Source organism: Pectinophora gossypiella, chromosome 11 (assembly GCF_024362695.1).
Source record: "Pectinophora gossypiella chromosome 11, ilPecGoss1.1, whole genome shotgun sequence".
Classification (NCBI taxonomy): domain Eukaryota; kingdom Metazoa; phylum Arthropoda; class Insecta; order Lepidoptera; family Gelechiidae; genus Pectinophora; species Pectinophora gossypiella.
Genome location: NC_065414.1, coordinates 8,118,998 through 8,142,417, shown reverse-complemented (window position 1 = coordinate 8,142,417; position 23,420 = coordinate 8,118,998). Strand labels below are relative to the sequence as shown.

Sequence of the window (23,420 nt, the reverse complement as noted above, 5' to 3'; positions counted from 1 at the left end):
AGTAGGTAGGGACAGTCTATGGGGTAAACAAAATATGTGTGTAGCCGCCCTAAAATCCAACTTAGAAGTGCAATAACTCAAACAGTTAACTCGACGAACTATGGTAATCTGATCGCAATTAATTTTCCGTAGACGAGTCTTCTGTCGTTGAAAACTAATTTCTTATCAATTTATTGCAGTTTCCAACTGCTATTTCTTCTATATTACTTCTAATTTAGTTTCATATTTATATTGCAGCAGCGGCAGTTTTAGCATAAAAATAATATTGAAAAAAGTCTTTAAACATGTTTTTATCATAGATTTAAGTTGGTAATTAAAGAAAGTCAATATGTCGATATAAATTCAAGATAATCTCTAAAACCAATCTATTGACTGAGGATCTGCAATTCTCGAAGGATGAGAGAGAATGCATATTTTTCGAATTTTAACCCCGCACCAGTTTGTACCGGATGCCGACCTCACTCCCTCTGGATCCCAGAAGGAGCTAAAGAGTAAAGGGGAGAGCGCACGGATTGTGTTTTGCTCACACTTACGCGTATATTGTAAGTATAAGACTTTCGTGCGGACTTTCTAGGGTGTGACAATGGTTAAACAATGGAAATTGGATCTTAAAAAGCATTGGGACTTACATAAACAGCCCATATACGTCCCACTGCTGGGCACAGGCCTCCCCTCAATCAACTGGAGGGTGTATGGAGCATACTCCACCACGCTGCTCCACTGCGGGTTGGTGGAGGTTTTTTTTTTTTTTTTTTACGGCTGGCGGGGACGCGGTTGTGTGCAACTGCGTTCCCGTGTCCTCGCCACATGGCGGCAAGGAGGAACACCGTTGGTTTTTAGTGGGTATACCGGGTGGCACCACCCGGGGAGTCCCACATAACCACGTCGTCCCCCCGGGCGGCGTGGTATGCGTAACGCATTTTCCAACGATAAAAAAAAAAAAAAAAAAAAGGTGTTTTTACGGCTAATAGCTGGGACCAACGGCTTAACGTGCCCTCCGAAGCACGGAATCATCTTTTTTTTAAGACAATCAGGTGATTCAAGCCCGAAAAGTCCTTACCAAACAAAGGACAGTCTCACAAAGTGATTTCGACAATGTCCCCATCGGTAATCGAACCCGGACCTCCAGATCATGAGGCTAACGCTCTAACCACTAGACCACGGAGGCTGTTATTGGGTAATAACAGTATAAGTATTTCCATACACTGGTCTGGGAGCAAATAAAACACAACGCGTTTGTTTGTTTATCTTCCCGAACATATCGTAAAAATCGAAAGATATAATGCGCGATATGCAGGTCCATCTAAGCTATCAGTCTTATTTTCCCCAACATGATTGGTTATATCAGCCCCATGCGGGTGCATGAACAATCGGAGTTCAAGCAGTCGCCGTAGCCGAAATCGGCTGAATCACATCATCATCATCAAGGCTGTATGTACATAATCTCATCATCATCAGCCCATTAACGTCCCTGGGGCACGGGCCTTCCCTATGGATGGGCCTTAAACCACCACGCGGGCCCAGTGCGGATTAGTGGTTATTATCGACTGCTAATGCAGTCGGGACCAACGGCTTAACGTGCCTTCCGAAGCACGGAGGAGCTCGAGATGAAAACTCTTTTTTTGTGTTCACCCATCCAATGACCGGCCTTTGCTAAAGTTGCTTAACTTCAACAATCACAGACCAAGCGCGTTTACCGCTGCGCCACCGAGCTCCTCAGTCATACTATGCTAGTATAATTGTTACGTATATTCCCATTGCACACCCCCGCAAAATAGCTTATTATTGATGCTCATTCCATCGCAATAGCTTCATGAATAAATTTCGATTAAACAAACCGTAAACGAGCGTTTAATGGTAACGCAATAAAATTCAGAGCTCGTTTGTTGCAGTTGTTTCATTAGCTCTCATTAGCCCGCCTTCATTTGGCCGCGTATGCGTCAACGAATCTCCATTCGATTAATTTTAAATTTCGCTTGCACTGATATATAATGCTTTATTAATGCGATAGCAGTATTTCTTCAATAACTTACTTTTTATTACGTAAAACCAAAAATAAAAGAAGAAAGAATAGAAAAAGAAGATGTTCACGTATTACTTGTAAAATGAGGTGAAGTTTGAGTCTTGATAATTATTCGCTGGTTATATGACGTCATACTAAATTGGCATCTAAAGCGTGCCACAAACTGATGAAGTATGTCAATATATTAATTTTCCATATGACCCCGGCTATCTTCTGAACATATAATTAACTACTCAACTATAAGATTAAAAAATACATTCATTATTGGTTTGTATAGAAGTTTCTTACCTATTAAACTATTTTGTTTCATTTTTTGTTGGTTTTTCATCGGTTGTGAGATTTGAAACTTTTTTTTTCTAAAACACCGCTATTTACTTTATTCAACATTTAAACTGGCAGGTACAAATTAAATTATAATAAATAAATAAAAACTTAGTCTTATTACACATAGATATAAGATTTAGTTATAATTAAATGATTTTTAAATTAATTCAAAATACTTACTAAAAAGAAAACAAAACGAAACTTACTTTTCTTACTTTTTTACTTACGAAATATTTACTTTAAAGTTGAGTTAGACACCAACATCAAATCAGTCAATGTTTCTGAGTAATTTGTAATACGAAACCGCAGGAGAGTTCAACTCAAACCGTGGAATGATTTTGGAATTGTCGTTCATTTCCTGTGCCTATTTACCCGAAAGCACTTGTCTCTAAAGTGTTTCAGGATCGAAGCAAATGGATTTTCATAGTCTCTGCTTACCCCGGGTGGAAATAGGCGTGAGTTTATATATGCATGTACTTGCCTACATGATATAATTTTGTTGATGGTTGGTTGGTGGAGGGCTGGCAGAGGATGACGTAGAAGGACATACATACATTGACCAAATTGGAAATATCTCCAATGCACTAATAAGTTCATATTATACAAGGTTATCAGTAAAAAAATATGGCACTTTTGTACTAAATTCTTCTCGTGTTGTTAAACCGTGTAATTACATCGACAGCATTACTCTCAGCCCTGGTCAATTAACGTCATTTGCAGCAAACAACTCTATGAGCCCATTTTTCTTACATTGTTGCCGAGTTTTCTAAAGAATTTCATTGTTCTTATATATTTTGAGGAGGTCTTACGGTTGAGTATTAACTTCTTGTGGGAAAGCAACATAATCAATATAATATTATATATTTTTTCCCCTGAGGATGGCCGATATGATATTTGCAAAAAAAATAAAAAAATAAATAAATAATGTTATATTATTACGTGACATTCGGTAAACATTTTATTACACGACGTTAAAGCACAAAATTAGTATCGAATTTTCCAAACTATACTATTTCTTGGTGATTGGTATTAACATAACTTCAGCGTACTAAAAGAAGTTTTTATGTATTATTTGAACAAATTCAGATGCTTATTCTGAATTTAATTTTGTATCGAATTCATACACTTCATTGCAAACAAACACACTAAGGACGATAGGGCTCTCCTAATTCAATTTGAAAGCTAGTACTAATTTCATTTAGTAGTCTTTGACTGTCTTAATTTCATTGAAGTTTGTTCTCTAGATATTTAATTATATAATGTACGTATTGCTTGCTATAAACTGAATCAAAGCTTGTTTATAAATAGTGGACTGTCTAAACGAATTTCATGATAAATATAATTTCATCTAACTTAGATCCGACCCCTTACGATATAAATTACTCGATTACATCTAACGAAGGACTGACTGAAGAAATTGACTGAATATAAACGATAGTATCGAATGTGTATTATTTTTGCCGTTTTAGTATTTAGGTTTCTGTAATTTACAGAAACCTTAGTTGTAAATGTATAATTCAAAATTAGGTTTGAAGCTATGCATAATAATGTTTCCATAGCTGAAGACAGAGTGTTCGCTGTCGTAACAAATTGATTTCTTACAACAAGAACGCTTAACACACACTAACTACTAAGAAACATTTATCTTACTCACTGATGCTGCAATGTTTAAAGTTGTTGTGTTCGAAGCATTATCTGGTCAATAAACTCATTGGTGTTATTCACAAAACCATGCCATCTATGCTTCTAATCTATACGTAACCATCTTTCATTACCCTTTTACTAACTTCGATACAAAAGAAGGTACACATTTCGTCGCTGCTCTGTCTGAATGTTTCATTTATAAACCAACCCGCTGCCGCTGCTGAAGCTAATTTTCATCCCAAAATTGTTACATTGAAAATCATGATTAATAGTTATTGTTGGATAACTGAGATTAGTGATAATTTTGAATCTGAAAAGTAGACTTGCCCGTACAAAACACCGACCAAAGGAAAGGTACTTACAGGATTGTTGAATTTGCTTTCTTCTGACCCCGGGGTGCTCTGGAGACTGCTAGTGCACTTTCAGATTAAGTTTAAACAGCACAACTTGAATTAATACACTTTTATGTTATTTTAGAAATTTCTTGTATAGAAACGCGCGACGGCGGTAGTCGAGTCCACTTTATTTTTCTTTTTTCCTGGCTTGGGGTGGCGGGAGTTTTTGGCGCGAACCAAAGGAGTTTTTGGAAGGGATTCATGGTCGGTGTCCTAACATTTACCCCCCACCGAAATCAACAGTGATTTCAAAATAGGTAATAACATCACAAGAGTAGAATTATTAAATATACTACTTATAATGTACTTTATTGTTGACAAAGAAAACTAAGTTATATTTTTTTATAATAAGATAAGCTAATGGACTGTATAATAAATAATTAAGTGTATGAATGATATTATTATGATAGAAATAAATAACAAAGTTATTGGTCCTGCTCTTTTGGGAGAGGACTCAATTTGGAAACAGGCCGTTGTAACCGTGAATTTTGTGTACGTAATGTAACAACGCGAACTCTACCATCACGTCCAGGGTGAATCTGTTCTACACGACCCAAACTCCATTGTTGACACGGTACGTTATCGTTATGAATTAAGACCAAATCGTTTACGTTTAAGTTAGGTGTATCAACAAACCACTTCTGCCTTTGTTGCAATGTGTGCAAGTATTCCGACTTCCACCGGCGCCAGAAGTGCAGAGCGGCCTGCGTAATGCATTGCCATCGTGTTAAACGATTCAACGGTATATCTGAAAGATCGTAATTGGGAGCCGATACCAATTGACGACCGACTAAAAAGTGTCCTGGCGTAAGGACGTCGAATTCACTCGGGTCATTAGACAAACTACACAAAGGGCGCGAATTTAAAATCGCTTCTATGTTAGCAAAAAGAGTACCCAACTCTTCGAAAGATAAGGCACGAGTACCTACTACGCGCTTCAAGTGGTACTTTGCCGATTTTATTCCGGCTTCAAAAATGCCCCCAAAATGACTACCTGTCGGGGGGTTATATTTCCATGTCACTTTTCTGACTGTAAAACCGTCAATAAGCTGCCGTTGACTTGCATTATAAAATTGAACGACTTCGTTTAAGTGTTTACCGGCCGCGACAAAGTTTTTACCGTTATCCGAATACATGGTGTGTGGAAGACCACGCCTAGCCGTAAACCGATCGAATGAAGCTAGGAAGCATTCAGTAGTCAACGCCGAAAGGACCTCAAGGTGAACCGCACGAGTCGAATAACAAACAAATAGACATAAGTAAGACTTTGAGATTCTGGCATTGCGTCTATTTGTTTCTTTTGTATAAAATGGACCTCCAATATCGACACCGACCGTGTGAAACGGGTAAACGTCCTGTAAGCGGCACTTAGGCAAAGAGCCCATTTTAGGTTGATTTACAGTGGGCCTATTTCTGAAACATGTAACGCATTTGGAAAGGCGAGACCGTATAACACAGCGAGCGGCTATAATCCAATATTTTTGAACTAATATGTTTTGTAAAGTCCTAGGTCCGACATGTAAATAAACTTTATGATAATAATCAATTAAAATGTTCGTAAAATGACATTTTTTCGGTAAAATTAAAGGGTGACGTTGAGTAAATGGTAAGTTTGCGTGTGAAAGCCTACCCCCCACCATGAGAAGACCACGGCTATCAATGAACGGGTCGAGTTTACGTAGGCTTTGAGAGCATCGATTACCTCGTTTTAATGACTCAATGTCATCACCAAAATGTTCGGATTGAACTATTTGAATAAGTTTATCGTGAGCTTTATTTAACTCTGCGGTGAGCAATGCGCCCCTGATTCTATCAGGCCGAGAAACCCTGGAATTGTGTAAGAATCTGAAACACCAGGCGACTATGCGCTGCAGTTTGTTAAAATTCGAATATTTATTTATTATATTATCAAAGTTATTTTTTAGAGAGACACCTTCAGTGAGTAATGACGTACTTTCCTTTACAGGTTTTAGTTCCAGGGGTTCTCCTTTGAACTCAGTTAGAGACCTCACTGGCCACATATGTTGTGGATCGTACAACCACTGTGGGCCGCGGAACCACTGATCAGCGATGTGCAGCAACTGGGCCGGCGTGGCGCCGCGCGAACATACATCGGCAGGATTGTCAGTGCCGTTGACGTGATACCATTGAACACCGGCTGAACATTCAGTAATCTTAGCCACACGATTCGCAACAAAAGTTTTTAATTTGAATGCAGGTGTATTGATCCACGTCAACGCCACTGAGCTGTCGGTGAAAGCCAGTACCTCGCTGATCAGTACTTCCTTGGCTAATATCGATACGACATATTGTAGGGTTTTCGATAACAAATGAGCGGCCATTAATTCAAGACGCGGAATCGATACTGTTTTTAAGGGCGCAACCTTAGATTTTGATAACAGTAGGCTAACCTTGACATTGCCATGCCCGTCCTGACTGCGAATATACACGACGGCAGCGAAACCATTCGTCGACGCGTCACAAAAACCCACAATTTGAGCTGTAATGTGATTTTTCACAAAAACATGTCGGTCATGTTTTAGTTTCGATAATAAAGGTATTTGAAATGAAAACAAACGCCATTCATTGAGAAGCGCATTAGGCAGCGCGTCATCCCAACCTAAATTGGCGCACCATAACTTTTGCATAAAAGTTTTAGCGAGAAAAGTACAAGGCGCAACGAACCCCAAAGGGTCAAATAACTTAGCTATTTCCGACAACACGGAGCGCTTCGTCACGTTACTTTCCATCTGTGTGGTACGGAAGGAGAAAGCGTCTTCTTCAGGTAGCCAGTGCAGGCCGAGAATCTTGATAGCCATAGTTTTGCCGTCATCGAACTGAACAGGTGGTTCGAGTTGATCACTAGGCAATTTATTTAAAACTTGAGCACTATTACTCGACCACTTGCGCAATTCGAAACCGCCAAGCTTTAGCAATTCTACCAACTGATGTTGAAGTGTCAGCGCGTCGTCTACACTATCCACTGACCAAAGCAAGTCATCAACGTAAAAACCTTCACGCAGAGCACGGGCGGCATCAGGGAAACGATCGCCTTCATCCGCGGCTAACTGCTGTAACGTGCGAATGGCTAAAAACGGGCTGCTGACTACCCCGTAAGTGACTGTGCACAACTCGTACATCTTTATAGGCTCGTTGGGCGAATCTCGCCACAATATGTGTTGAAATTGACGTTGTGATTTGTCAATTAATATATTACGATACATTTTTGATATGTCACCGCATAAACAAACGTTACGTAAACGGAAACGTATTAATAATTCCACAAGATCAGCTTGCAGTTTGGGCCCCGTATATAAAACGGAATTTAAAGATTGATTATTTGTAGTTTGACACGAAGCATCGAAAACTACGCGAAGTTTTGTCGTACTACTATCAGGCTTATGAACGCAGTGGTGGGGAATGACATACGCCGATTCCACTTCCGATACGTCACCGACACAGACCATATGACCGAGCGACGCGTAGTCGTCCATGAACGTTTTATATTCGCCCCTTAGATCGGGTAAACGAGATAATTTGCGTTCCAAATTTTGATATCGTTTTAATGCAATTTGTTTAGAATCGCCCAGTTTCGCGTCAGGTTTGAATGGGTAGCTCACAATGTATCGACCGGTATTATCACGCTTATGGTCACTGACAAACATCTGTTCAGCGACGACGTCATCTGGATTTTTAGGTACGTCACAGGATAAACTTTCGGTTTCCCAGAAAGATTTAATTAAATCGTCCACCTTAACTGTGCTACTAGTGAACATACAAGTCGACACACCGTCAGCACCGGTATTCACTGACAGCTGGCCTGTAATGACATACCCGAAAATGCTACTTAACGCGAGCGGTATCCCTTGACGTGACGGATGATACTTGCCACCATCATAAATGAATGGAAACACGTCACTGGCAAGCAACATGTCAATGCGACTCGAGCGATAGAAAGTAGGGTCAGCCAACACCAAATGTTTATATTCGTTGACTAAATCCTGTGACAAAGTGACAGATGGCATATCGCCAGATATTTTCGGAATGATCACAGCTTTTATATTAAAAACAGGGTCATTAGACATGGTCGGCTTTAAAGTGCAGGACACCATACCGTGATCGCGAACTACTGTTCCGCCTAGGCCCGACAATTGAGTGTTACACTTCTGACGTGGAAGCCCTAATCGCTGTGCACAATCATTTGTGATAAAACTGGTTTGAGAACCACTGTCGATCACTACGCGCACGGGTTGATATTTGCCTGAAACATCCGTAACGTGTACAACCGCAGTACCCAGCATAACTGTCGACCCAGACGAGCATGACGATGCCAAGGAGACCCGATTCTGTTGATCGTTATTAAAGTCGTTATCACAACTGTCATCAGAGCCCGTGCTTATCAAAGTTACATTGGAATCTAAATGCAACGTGTGATGATGTTTGTTTTTGCACACCGTACATGTTATCTTCGATGGGCACTCATTAGATGTGTGACCTTGACGCAAACAATTTTCGCATAAACGCAAATCTTTTATTTTTTCAATTCGCTGCTTAGGAGACAGCGCAATGTATTCGTAACATTTATAAATCGAATGAAATGGCTTATTGCAATACAAACATGCCTTCTTAGAATTATCAGGGCCCGCATTGCTCGCCAAACAGGTTTTTGAATTGACATTTTTTGTAATAGGTTTACTATTATTATTAGTTTTGTTTTGAACCGCATTTAGAATGGGTTTATTTGAAACGGGCTTTGAAACAGGAGGATTAGACATTTCCAACATACGCGCCTGATTCGATACAAATTCGCTTAATGTTTTAAAAATAGGTATTTCCTTTATACCGATTTTTTGTTCAAATTCTCGTCTAGAAACCGGGTCCAGGTTACGTAAACCGATATAACAAAGAATAAATCCCGCTAAATCATCGATTTTTAATAATTCTAACGCTTGAACGCATTCTTGAAATGTCTCTAAAAAGGAATTCAATCCGCTAACAGATTCGTTCGGCAACGGTTTGAACGCAAACAATTTATCCAAATAGCGGGTAGCTATAGCACGCTTATTCTCATACCTGTCCGACAGGGATGACCAGACAATATTATAATTGTCACTCGATACTGGCAAACTTTTCACTATTTGAAGTGCTGGCCCGGTTACTACGGAAAGTAAATAATGGAACTTCTCGACATTACCTATCGAATTATTTGTATGAATCAAACTCATAAATGTATCGCGAAATGTAATCCAATTCTCTAACCTTCCGTCAAAATGAACAAGTTCAATTTTAGGTAAGCGAGGCTGAGAGCCGCCGCTTCGCTCATATTTGAATTCACCGCCACTTTTTGACGTATTCGAAACAGTTTCGTATTGATGAAAAATACGTTTAACTTCGTAATACAAGTCATCGAAAGCCTTTATTTCCTGGTCGTTAATTATATACGCCGGGTTACGCTTTAGTTCCAGCGCAGAAATATCATCAACAATTCGTTCGAATGATTCGCGAGAAGATTCGAGTTCACTGACCCGCACCAACAATTTGTTAACTAACGTGGAATCACTTTCGACAATTTTAGATAAATCGTACATCTGTTGAACACGCCTAAAATAACGTTCTTTTCTATTTATTAACGTATTTATTTTGATATCAAGATCGGTCAAAAATGGAGTTGTAGGTGTTTCTTTCGCCATTTTGAACTGAAGAAAAATGTACTAGAAACTTCGAGAACAACGCGTCCCTACAACTGCCTGTTTATGTAAAACCGAACAAAAAGTAATTTACACTGTAGAAATAGATTCTAAGTATTTGACTACGTATAAAAAATATATTAAATATGATATTACACTGTGACAAATAGAACTATTGAACAAATACTTGCACAATGAAATGTGATGTTGTAAATTTAATATTTTGAATAAAATAACATAAATTATATATGAAATAGTCTGTTAATACCTATTTTGATATACTGAATCCGTATCGAAGGACCATAAATGTTGGATAACTGAGATTAGCGATAATTTTGAATCTGAAAAGTAGACTTGCCCGTACAAAACACCGACCAAAGGAAAGGTACTTACAGGATTGTTGAATTTGCTTTCTTCTGACCCCGGGGTGCTCTGGAGACTGCTAGTGCACTTTCAGATTAAGTTTAAACAGCACAACTTGAATTAATACACTTTTATGTTATTTTAGAAATTTCTTGTATAGAAACGCGCGACGGCGGTAGTCGAGTCCACTTTATTTTTCTTTTTTCCTGGCTTGGGGTGGCGGGAGTTTTTGGCGCGAACCAAAGGAGTTTTTGGAAGGGATTCATGGTCGGTGTCCTAACAGTTATTTTCAATGAGATGCGCTTCACAGTCTGGAATCATTTGAATTCTTTTGCTTTTCTATTTGCAAGATACTAAGCTGAAAAGTTTCATTCTTGTTTGCTAATTACGCTAATGGAAGAGATGCAAATAACACAAATAAAGGGATGCGCTAAACTAATGAACGTAACATAGGAGGTACAAGAAAATGTTAAGTATGTTTTTTGGACACATATGTGTAGATCTGCTTAAAGATTTAAAACCTTTTACAAGAGATGCAACTGAAGATATTTAAACCTTTTGCCCATTGTTTAACGATTGCAAGTAGTTCTATCAACAATTTCAGTAAGGTACCGATACTCTCGAAACTGTAAACGTATGTATATAAACAAAATTAAGACACAGCTCTTAAACACCAACGATTTTCTTTCTGTGAATAAAACTGATCAAGAAGAGCTTACATGGAACAGATTAAAAATAATTGAATTGGCCTTTGATAGACAAGAATGGAGAACGCTACACCGACAAGAGCGTGCCTCTTAAATTAGTGATGATGAATAAAATTGCTAGTTCCGTGCTTAGTGGTCAACAAAAACATCGTGAGGAAACTCACATTCCCGAGAAATGCATTTTCGGTATTGGGCTGGTTTTCCCTTCGCAGGTTGGATCAGACAGGCAGTCGCTTCTGTGAAAAACCGTACCTGTCAAATCTTCAGGTTAGGTAAGCGGACCCTGTGAAAAAACGGGATAATGCTAAGGAGATGATGATGATGAATAAAATTGCTAGTTGTAAAAAGTAAGTGACAATGTAGTGTGCCTTTTTGATTTCATCAACCACATGCTCCATAAGCAGTGAAAAGTCAAGATTAGGGGCACACGTTTAGTAAGTATCTAAATAACTAAACAGAGAGATGTACAAGTTTGCGATTATATAAGTTCATCAGCGTGAGATACTTGCACCGATTGTACTATATACCTATTCTCTTTGCCTCGGGTCGGAAGGAATTCCATTCATTTTTTACGAGTCCCCGAAACATGTAAAATATGTAGTAATTACAGTTCAAATTGTTGCTGAACTTCGCATCCCATAACTCTTCTCTTGTATAATTTGTAATATAACCATTCGAAATTTTATTGCGAGTACAAAATCTCGGTGTGGATAATAAAATAAGGGCACGATTCCATACTAATTTAACTTGTATAAGCATCGTTGGTATTTACCAACGTCGATGTAGAGATATGTCGTAACTTTTACATCACGTAACTTAGATAATACATACATATAAAAAGTCATGGTCGCTATTCTTAATGGGTTAATATCACTTACCTACTTGTAAAATTCCTTCAGATAATGTACACTTAAAGAGACATATTTCATTGGATGATCAAAGTGAATCAAAATCAATTCTCAATAGATAGATTTTCATTTCAAAGTCCCGGTCGATCTGGAGGTCTCGGGTTCGATCCCGGCGGGGACAGATCACAAAAATGACTTTGTGACGCCTACTGATTTTCCAAAAGTATGATAAAACGTGCTTCATAACTACTTACTGATGTATGTACGTAGTCACTACATGAGTCATGTCGGGGGCCTTTAGCGGCTCAATAATAACCCTGACACTCTATGATCCTCCTCCTAACCAACACGATAAAAGAAGATTTCAAAGTGGAAATCATCCGGTGGTTAAGAATGTAGTTTTTCCATGTGATGATCCTACTATGATGTGATGACGATGACTGCGACTCCGACGTTCATGCTCGCAATGTGGCTTATATTTATCCATATAATAGGGAATCTGTGTAGTAAAGATGTAGGGTAGACAAGTCCATCGACCACCTGCTCCGACATATTTATGTTCGCATCATAGACAACGATATGGCTCAATACCTATCACCACGTTGGTCTAACAGAAACCTAGATGTGGGTACTTAGTTCATCTTGCTTACCTCTGATTGGGATAAAGATGCTGTGTGATTGGGATGTTATGTTATGTTTGCCTGTATGAACATAAAAATTGTAATTCATCGTGGTTTTATTTATGTATGTGTTCCAATTTAAATGTCAAACAAGATTTTTGCCGAAATAATATCGACTGGTTCATCTTTACAGGGAATTTGGAAGCAATCCAACACGTTTGCTCTGCCGTTAGCTTCCAGCCAATGATTTCATATTTGGAATGGCTGTCACTGCGATTTATTTCGACAAAAAAGGAATTCCCTCGAAACTCCCGCTTACAAAGTTTTGACGGGGATTTTCAATTTTGGTGAAAATGTTAGCAAGTGTTTTATCTGTCGTTATTGTGGATTTGCTTATAGGACTGAGTAATTATAAAATAAATTACACGTGTTTGCGTACAACAATAATTATAAGTATTAAAAGTATACCAACGTCTTAAAATATTTTTGTAACAGGCCTCTTTCGTCAGACTTAATACCTACATTTCGATTGTGTTCGTATCTTATTCCAAGTAATTAATAAAAATAAACTGTTGGGATTTTATCGGATTATTTTGTCCATTCTCTTCATACTCCGGTCTTTTTCTTTTACGTCACATATTGCAGATTTGCCGCATATGACATTCACAACTTGGCCGAATGTAGTCCGGTCATAAAATAATTAAGGGTTTCTTTTTATTTTAAATAAACATTTAAAATATAAAGAAACTCTGAACTTTTTGCAACACTAGTAAAATCGATCTAAACAATCGTTTTGAAACAAGATAATATAATTACCTAATAAATCAATTGTTGAATTTTATTTTTAAATCAATTAATTATTTCTTTAATTTAACTTCCAGGAAGTAATTCATTTAAGTCAAACTTGAATTAAATAGGCAGGATAAGAATTTGATTACATCCAGAACTCGTAAATGAAGGGCTCACTTTTATTTAAAATAGTCGCTAATTAAGAGGTACTTTCATGATTACTTACTTAGAAATCCCTAAGCTTGGGTAACATTTTACCAACCAAGAATTTAATTCAGTATCTTTGACGATGCGGCCCGCACCTCTTTATAACGGATTATATATATAATGCTTTAAATGTTCAATATTATTACTATTTGAACAAAGTATCAGTAATATATTTGAACAAACTTTCGACAGCTAGTAATATTATTTATCATCATTAATTTAAGAGCAACGCTCTTGTCGGTGTAGCATTATCCATTCTTGTCTATCAAAGGCCAATTATTTCACTTCCCTATAAGACACGACTTTCACCTTCTCTTTAATCTGTTACATGTAAGCTCTTCTTGGTCTTCCGCTTTCTGTCTTTTCTTGTAGCTTCCCTTACATGGAGTCAAATTCGTCGTGTCTTATTAAGTGTCCAATCATCTTGCCTCTTCTGTCCTCAATCACTCTCAATATTTGCCTCTTTTCTCTTACTCTTACTAGCCCTTCCTCATTAGGAACCTTTTATGTGCAACTTATTATTTCTATCCTCCTCCAACATCACATTTCAAAGGCTTCGAGTCTCTCTCTGACTTTCTGCGAATTATATAAGGAACGTCCCTATATACTACAGTTGTATCATATGACCCTAGACATATATAATTATAGTTATGTGCCTAATCACAAGGAAGACGTTTATTATTATCTCACTAGAAATAAAATTATAACACGGCTACAGTTTAAAGATATTAGGTATTATGATTATCTGCATAAACTAATCTGATTGATTGTTTTAAATCTCGTACACATATTTTCATGGTAGGTAATTAAATTTCTGCTGCTTATTTTCCATTCTGGAGGTTCATAACTCAAGACACAATCCAATCCACGATAGAAAAAAAAACCGGCCAAGTTCGTGTCGGACTCGCGCACGAAAGGTTTCGTACCATTTTTTATTTTACCTACTCGTAAGCAACAGTAGGTACACAAATTTCACCTGTGGACACTATTGATACCGAGCAAAAAAGGGCAAAAAATTGCTTTTGTTGTATGGGAGCCCCATAAATATGTTTTTTATTATTTTTTGTAATTCTTTTGTAGCGGCAACAGATTTGTGTAATACATAATTTTTAAAAATTTCAACTGTGTAGCTATCACGTTTCTTAATCCCGTTTTTTACCATTTGGATAGGGATGCCTAAAAATATCCGAGCTCTTAATAAATAATGTTAATTTTCCATCCACGTGAAACGTCAATACAAATGGAAAACTGTAAGGAAATAAGGAAGTAAAGCTGTAATGGACACGGAAAAGGACTAAAACTGGAAGGAGGTCTAGTAATGGAATATCTCAATAAGACTTTCGGAGGACTTTCACTTCAAATCAGTAACGTTGTGCTATTATTTATTCTACGTTATTATACTTACAGTAGGTAGTTTTTGCTTTTAAGAATATTTTTTTGGCTTCCTTTTTTCACACAGTTACTTTAAATGATTTAAATACTTAAGAAATGTCATAGAAATGCCATGCACTGAACACTCCCTACAAAAATATATTTCTTATTGAGTGCCACCTAACGAGTAAGTGCGAGTGAGAGACAGACCGTGCGCGCTCTCCCTTGCTCATTAGTGTCTTACGGCCACAAGACTAAAGTAAGACCCAGAGGGGCTGAGGTCGGCGCCTGATACGAATTAGTGAGAGACGGAGTTACCGTTCTGTATTATTCTTTATTCTATGGTTTTGTGTCAATCTGTCACTTTGTCTTTATTCTAAGCCACAAATAGCATAAAAGACTACGGGATAAAAATACTTTCTGATTAATGTATTTGTTTGTTAGACGGAGCGAAATCGATCGGTTAGGAACATCACAAATTTTAGCAATGCTAATATCACATTACTTTGCACTTCGGATAGAAGTGAATGAAAGCGCACGTTACGTAAGTGACAGTTTTGCTTTATTCAAATATAAACGGTCTCTGTGGTTTAGGGGTTAGAGCGTTCGGCCCTCGATCTGAAGGTCCGGGTTCGATTCCCGGTGGAGACTTATTAAATAAATCACTTTGTGCTCCTTAGTTTGATTAGAACATATAAGATAGTAACCACATAATTCTCCGAAAGTAAGATGATCCGTGTTCCAGAATTCGGAAGGCACGTTAAGCTGTTGGTTTAAGCTACTATTTCCTTTAATACCTGAGTCATGTTAGGAGCCTTTGACGGCTCTATAATAGATAACCTTGACACCAGATTTGATGAGGTAAACTTCAGAAAAGAAAATCTAATACGATGTTTTGTTAAGTTGATACGTATTATACGTATAATATCAAGTATATAAGTTATAATATCATTACAATCTACGTATTAGTTATAGAGTTTGGTATGTCCGTGGCTCACGATAGGTCTCCCAAAATACCAGCGCTGCAGCTGCTAAGCATGTCTCACGGCATTATGCTGAGAGAGATCCTTTTTTTATTTTACATTCCCTCCACAATGTGTAGTTTAGGTGTTAGATATATTTTTAATTACTTTTGCGTTATTGTTTTATAAGTAAATTTAATTATTAATGTAATGTGGCGTCCAATATGAAAATAAATGTTTTTTTCTGTCTTCTTTCTAATATCTGTGAGGAGGTCAACCCACGGGATAGAAGAAGAATATAAAGAGTAAATACCTCTATATTCTTCTTAATGAATATAGTTAACCTACCTATTCATTCATACCTACCCACCGTTTGTGTTACATTGTGTGTCTCAACCCACTACTACCTTATTTTTATATTTCTATATTATTTTATGATTTTTTTGTCATGTAAGCGAATGTAATTATTTATGAGGAAAATAAAGTTCTTTTTAAAGCCGAGTTAACCTCTTTATGTTGAACTGTGCTGGATAGTTTTATATACTTCTTTAGGTTATGCCTTTGGAAGCCAACCGAGAATATTGTTGGCGGAGAGGAAAGAGCATTCAACGCGCTGCCATAGAATGTCAGAAGGCGGAGGATCGCCAGATGCTCCGACAGGGGTAGACGCCGCGTTCCGCACTTGTGTTAGATGCTAACAATTAAATTTAAATATAATCTTATTTCTCTTTTATTCTTTTCAGTAAAATTGGCCACATTTTGAGCTTCAAAAGAGGTGAAGTGTATGAAGTTTATTAAAAAAAAGGTAATTTTATAGGTGGATGTGGAGATCCTTGGGGGAGGCCTATACCCAGCAGTGGGCGTCGTACGGCTGATCATGATGATAAGTGGATAGTCAGCCGTGCTTTTCCTAAGATGGATATGATTAATTGTATGGTGACCTATTATTTATGATCCTTTATGTCGGAAAGACACATTTCAAGATTAAGACTAATTAGCAATTTGAGCACGTTGTATGTATTTTGCTCGCTCCCAGTTCAGCATAAAATAGTGATTTTTATGAGAAATATAAACTCACGTACAAAATAGGTGTATAATGTAATGAACTAAACCTAGCAACTGAACGGAACGCGCCTCGATCGCCGAAGGCAGCCTCTTATTAAAGTCACTTATTGAAGTGATAATGAAGAAGCCGTCTGCAGGCCTGCCAACATAGCCGAGCCTCCGGGCTGTTTGTCTTTCATTAACCTGAGGTCTGCTGTCTGCTTCAATTCACACGGCAGAAACTAAATTTTGCATGTTTATCCTAAGAAAACTATTATTTTAGACTATGTTTCAGCCCCTTAGATGAATTGTCGGAATCATTATTAGGACGAATTTGGAGTTGCTATGGAACATGTTTGAAAATTTATGTTAATTAGTGAAACTTATGGCCTTACTTTGATAACTTCATTGGTATTTCATTGGTCCAGACTCCAGATTGATTACATAATTAAGTACATAAAAATATATTGTATCTCCTTTTCTGATTGATAAAAGGAGTGCAAAATTGTGCCTAATAAATATATTGTTTAAGGTAGACTTTATTAATTTAACGTTCTTAGTCTAAGGCCCAAAGCCCTTTTGTCAAATCCCCATTGTAAACTAAGCAAAGGTCTATAACACCTTATTTTTTGTGATTGTGTAACAAGACATAACAAAAAGAGTAATAAACCTAATATTACTCTAGATCTATCCTCGGGCCAAAACGACTGCGCAAGAAAAGTAACTCGTAAATACATGGCGCTATTAACGCTTAAGGAAAATTATTGTCCAGAGAGCGGTTTGGCAAGCTAACGCAATATAGTTTTTTGCTCAGAATCCTTCCCATATTTTGGCATATTGTATATTATGAATCCACATACTCTTGTTTTTGTTATAATTAAACGCGATCCCAACTGTACCCCAGTAATTTCATTAAAGCCTCACGTACGCAGATGTACTTTAGTTGTCGTTTCCAACGAGTTCTCTCCGTCACCAGATGTGAATATGACCTTATTACGATGAGGATACAATGTTCGACTTGGTGTCCTTTTTGGCACAGCGCCACTGAATATTTGGTAAAATAATGAAGTAGAGAACATTGCGAAAATGCGAGAAAATTTCATATACACAAAACTAGATTATTTTTAACAAGCAACGTAGAGAAAAGAAAGCACTACTCGTAAAAAGGATTTTTTGTCATTGCTTATAATTATAATTAATAAAACTATAAGTTTAAAAACTAAAACCCGACTACAGAAAAATGTCGCTGAAACAAGAAAATAGACATATTTCTCTGAAATTCTCCCGGATATCGATGTTTAGGACGCATGTCGTGGTAAAGAAACTTTTAGGACGGATTAGCATACGACTACAGCTAACTTTTAAGCATCACTATTTGGAAGAATTTATGAGAAACGAAAAAAACTTCAGACAGCTCATTTGTTAAATTCTGATAGCTGGTTAACAAGTTAGGTTGGAACAGACGTGCATACACACCTACTCGTATAGCGGTTAAAACATTTTTTTCAACTTTTTGCTTCGCTGTAGTCGGGTAAAAATGTTTTGTGCTTTCTATGTCATGAGTTATGCTCTTTCTTTAACATTTCAAACTACGTAACCAAGTTCTTTTTCACGTGACTTATTGTAATATTTGCCGCATATATTATTCATTATTATAATTGCTTGATCCAACAAATGAAGAGCGCTGAGAGCTCTCACCCGGTGCAAATTTACGACAACAAGCCTGAGGGTGTCCAGTTGGGCGCGACTTGGCTCAGGGCGTCGTCTGAGAGGATTATATTTGAAAGAATTAGTTGAGGAGCTCGGTGGCGCAGCGGTAAACGCGCTCGGTCTGCGATTGTTGAAGTTAAGCAACTTTCGCAATGGCCGGTCATAGGATGGGTGACCACAAAAAAAAGTTTTCATCTCGAGCTACTCCGTGCTTCGGAAGGCAAGTTAAGCCGGTGGTCCCGGCTGCATTAGCAGTTGTTAATAACCACCAATCCGCACTAGGCCCGCGTGATGGTTTAAGGCCCGTTCTCCCTATCCATCCATAGGGAAGGCCCGTGCCCCAGCAGTGGGGACGTTAATGGGCTGATGATGATAGTGGGCCGATAACTAAAAGTGCTGAAGGTGTAATCGGCTCGTCAGAATCGTACATATATTACGTCCTGCGGGAATCAATAGTTTTCAGTACCGTCCCTAAGCGGGCAGTATTCGGTAGCCGCAACTGCCAGGAGATGCGTTACGAGGCAGGAACGATAATCACAATAATAGATTTTTAACTATATTATAAAACAATCCGCAACCCGCAGTGGAGCAGCGTGGTGCAGTATGCTCTATACCCCCTCCAGTAGATTGAAGGGAGGTCTGTGCCCAGCAGTGGGACGTGTATAGGCTGTTTATGTTTTATAGAAACAATACTCAGAAATATAGACGCAGAATATTTTATAGGCAGCCGATGAATCTGTTTTTGACCATTCGTAAGGAATATTTATTTTGAATGTGGAGGAAGCAAGAGAAGTGCGTCAGGATCGAAGCAAATGGAATTCTACTATAGTCTCTGTTACCCTTGCTTGCTTGCTTATGTATAAAGATTATTTCGGAGGAAATCGTACTAAAAATTACTATCTTTGGACTGAAGGGTAGCTTTCAGTATATTCAATATTATTTATTTGCATACTATTATGGTGTACAAGTTTGTAAGTTACATAATATAATGAGTTTCACATCATAGATCCTTTCGGGCACAAGAAAATAGAAGTTTAAAAAAGAGAAGGCAGCTTTTCAAATAGTAACATCAGTATCATTAAGGTATTCACTAGTGCTGTAGTAACATTTATTAATGAGAAGTGTTTTTATTTTATATTATATAAAGCTACAAACCCATGTACTGACTGACTGACTGACTGACTGACTGACTGACTCACTGACAGGGTTGTTCTCCCAGAAGGAGCGCCGGGGGGTAAATATGATGTATGGGAGATGTGATCAAGATATTCCGATGAGTATGGGAAAACTTCCAGATCTTGGAAAACTGCTCCGCATCAGGGAGACACCCTACCGTCTGGCAAAACTATCGCACCTGGAACGATTCTTTTTTCACGAAACCTATTAAAATCTTGGTCAAATTCTATCGTGGGTGAAAAAAAATCAAAATGGCGGATAAACAAGATGGCCGCCATACAAATTTTTGTTTTTCAAGAAAATGTCTTGGGGGTAAAAACTGTGTACGGAGGTGTAATCGGAACGTCTTGTTGAGTATGGAAATACTGCTAGATCTTCGAAAACTGCTCCGCATCAGGGAGACACCCTACGGCCTGGCAAAACTATAGCACCTAGAACTTTTTGGTTTTCACAACACATATTTAAACTTTGGTCAAATTCAATTGGCAGTGAAAAAAAATCAAAATGGCGGAAAAACAAGATGGCCGCCATACAAAATTTTCGTTTTTCTCGAAAATGCCTCGGGGTGAATGTGATGTAAGAGTGATGAGATCAAAATGTCATATTGAGTATGGAAATACTTCCCGACCTTCAAAAACTGCTCCTCATCAGGGCGGCACCCTACAGCCTGGGAAAACTATCGCACCTGGAACGATTCTTTTTTCACCAAACCTAATAAAATCTTGGTCAAATTTTATCGCCGGTAAAAAAAAATCAAAATGGCCGAAAAACAAGATGGCCGCCATACAAATTTTTGTTTTTACAGAAAATGTCTCGGATGTAAAAACGATGTATAGGGGTGTTATGGGAACGTCTTGTTGAGTATGGAAATACTGCTAGATCTTCGAAAACTGCTCCGCATCAGGGGTCACCCTACGGCCTGGCAAAACCATAGCACCTAGAACTTTTTTGATTTCACGAGACCAATTCAAGTCTTGGTCAAATTCTATCGCGGTAAAAAAATGACGGGAAAACAAGACACGCGAGCAGCTTGCTGCGAGCGAACCACGCGACATCTAGTTTTAATATATTGTCACTCTTTTCTTCTTTTAATATGTTAGGCAGTTTATTATAAATTTTGATGGACATCACATATGGGCTAAAATAATGTAGGACCAGTCTAGATACCGGTATTTTTTTTCCATGACACAATATGTATTTTACAGAGAGATCTTCGCGGCGTTTTAAAAAATCTATCACTCACTATTAGTAAAAATCACAGAACAGATAAAGTCGATTATAATGTTGAAACTGCAAGTCACGCTTAGGGTGACATCACATAATCGAATCTTGACCAACATGTACCTACTAATACCATGCTAATACTAAAGACGATTACATGCAGTGATTGCATCAGTAACCTCCTTTGAACGGCTAACTACCCATCAAATAATGGCCTGAACATGTTGATTGAATTTCATTCCCAATAATATGATTTGATGGTCCTGACAGTAGTAAGATAGAAGCATTATAATCACATACTACGGCCTTCGTGGTCCAGGGGTTAAGCGTTGGTCGTACCATCAGGTTTCCGGGTCGTTTCATTTCAGGAAGTATCATCATCACTAATTTAAGGGCCACGCCGTTGTAGCATTCTCCATTCTTGTCTATCAAAGGCCAATTCCTTCACTTCCTTATAGGACATGACGTTCACCTTCTCTTTAATCTGTTCCGTGTAAGCTCTTCTTGGTCATCTCATTCCTCTCTTTCCTTGTAGCTTTCCTTCTGTGATGTTTTTAATAATTTCGACGTGTCTTATTATCGTCGTCGTATCGCGTCGTGTCCAATCATCTTACCTCTTCTGTCCTCAATAACTCTCAATATTTGCCTCTTTTCCCTTATTCTTATTAGCACTTCCTTATTAGTAACTGTTTCAGTCCTACTTATTCTTTCCGTCCTCCTCTAACACCAAATTTCAAAGGCCTCGATGGGGTCGTATCACATAAATCAATTGTTGTGAACACGTCTTTTAATCCCTAGTTTGCTGAAGAAATTACAGGCTGATCACACGATTGACTTAAAATAAGATGTACTTTACAACCCCATAGACGGTGAAGCTACCGTTTTGTTGTAAGATGTTGATAATGTACTGTCTGCTGACAGGTCACCATCCCATCGGCCTCCGTGGTCCAGTGTTTGAGCGTTGGGTTCACGAGGCCCCGGGTTCAAATCCGGGGTTCATGTCACAAAAATCACTTTGTGATCCCTAGTTTGTTTAGGATATTTCAGGCTGATCATCTGATTGTCCGAAAGTAAGATGATCCGTGCTTCGGAAGGCACGTTTAGCCGTTGGTCCCGCTTACTAATTACTGATATAAGTATGTGGTCGTTACAAGAGCCATGTCACGGGCCTTTGCCGGATCTATAACAGCATTATTTACTACCAATCCGAACCTGTTGTTCAAATGCCAAAATGTGTTTCTTTTTTGCGTAGCATACTCTCCGCACAAATATACCTATCATTATAAATGGACTAAAAGCCCTTATATTACTAACGGTGAACTACATAATAGGGTTATGGATTTAGTAGTTGTATATTACGTAACGCCAATCCGTACAACCAATATCTGGCATCTTGGTTACAAATTGTGCAAACAAAGACATTGTTCCCTAACGTAGCGATGGTCAGATATCTCTAAATATTGGCCCATTAACTATGCAGCGCGCTCGGATTCGCTTCGGATTATATTTGGTAAGCTCGGATACCCTGATAACTGGATTAGCAATGAGGTCATGTATCTTCAGTAGTACATTATGAAATGTAGAATAGCCCTACACGCAAGATTAATAATCTGTCTTTACAAACATTATAAATGCGAAAGTGATTCGGTATCTCTTCGTCTTCTTTTATGTATCTTTTCACGTGTGAACCGATGAACCGATTTGAATTAATTTCTGCAATAGTTGTACTTACCGTGATAAATGAAGTCTATGCGGACGACGTCCCTGGAGAGTTGTCAGTCTGATAACAAAAGATTACACCCGTTAGTCTGTTATCATCATGCATATTCATTTTTTCTTTCCTACCTTATAACTTTATTTTTCGTCATCCAATTTCCACAATTTTAAATTTGTAAGGCAATCTTCTACCTTCACTCGATGTACCTATAACCCTGCAAAACTAAGAAACTGATAAAATCTATTATTTATGACCCTCTACAGATTCCGACAAACGTTAGCTGTACAATATATACGTGTTTGTGGATAATGTTTCAGAGGCACCCATTGTTTGGGCAGTGCTGTGTTTACTCGCAAACACTAGCGAGCTTCTCTGTTTAGTTTAGACCTCCCCGGGAATCAAAGCTAAATACTCAACAAGATGATTCAAAGGAGTAGGTTATCCTAGGTTGTATAGCAATTGAACTCTTTGAAGTTGTATGGTTTCAGCTTGTTTCTGATGGATTTTCGCCCTCACGATTAGAGACTATAAATATGAAAAAGGCACTTACATGAGCGGCAAGAACACGGAATTTACATAATATTGTTTTTTTTTTTTAAGTTTACAACCCGC

General features: G+C 38.1%; 1 protein-coding gene across 1 annotated transcript in view; it reads right to left on the bottom strand.

The window, feature by feature from the left end:
- The window catches only part of LOC126370972 (uncharacterized), a 119,358-nt gene extending 96,507 nt beyond the window's left edge, over nt 1-22,851 (bottom strand). The window contains exon 1 of the mRNA XM_050016146.1: nt 22,824-22,851. The gene's annotated coding sequence lies outside the window, so the exon portion shown is untranslated. The remainder of the gene's footprint in view (nt 1-22,823) is intronic.
- Nucleotides 22,852-23,420: the final 569 nt, after the last annotated feature.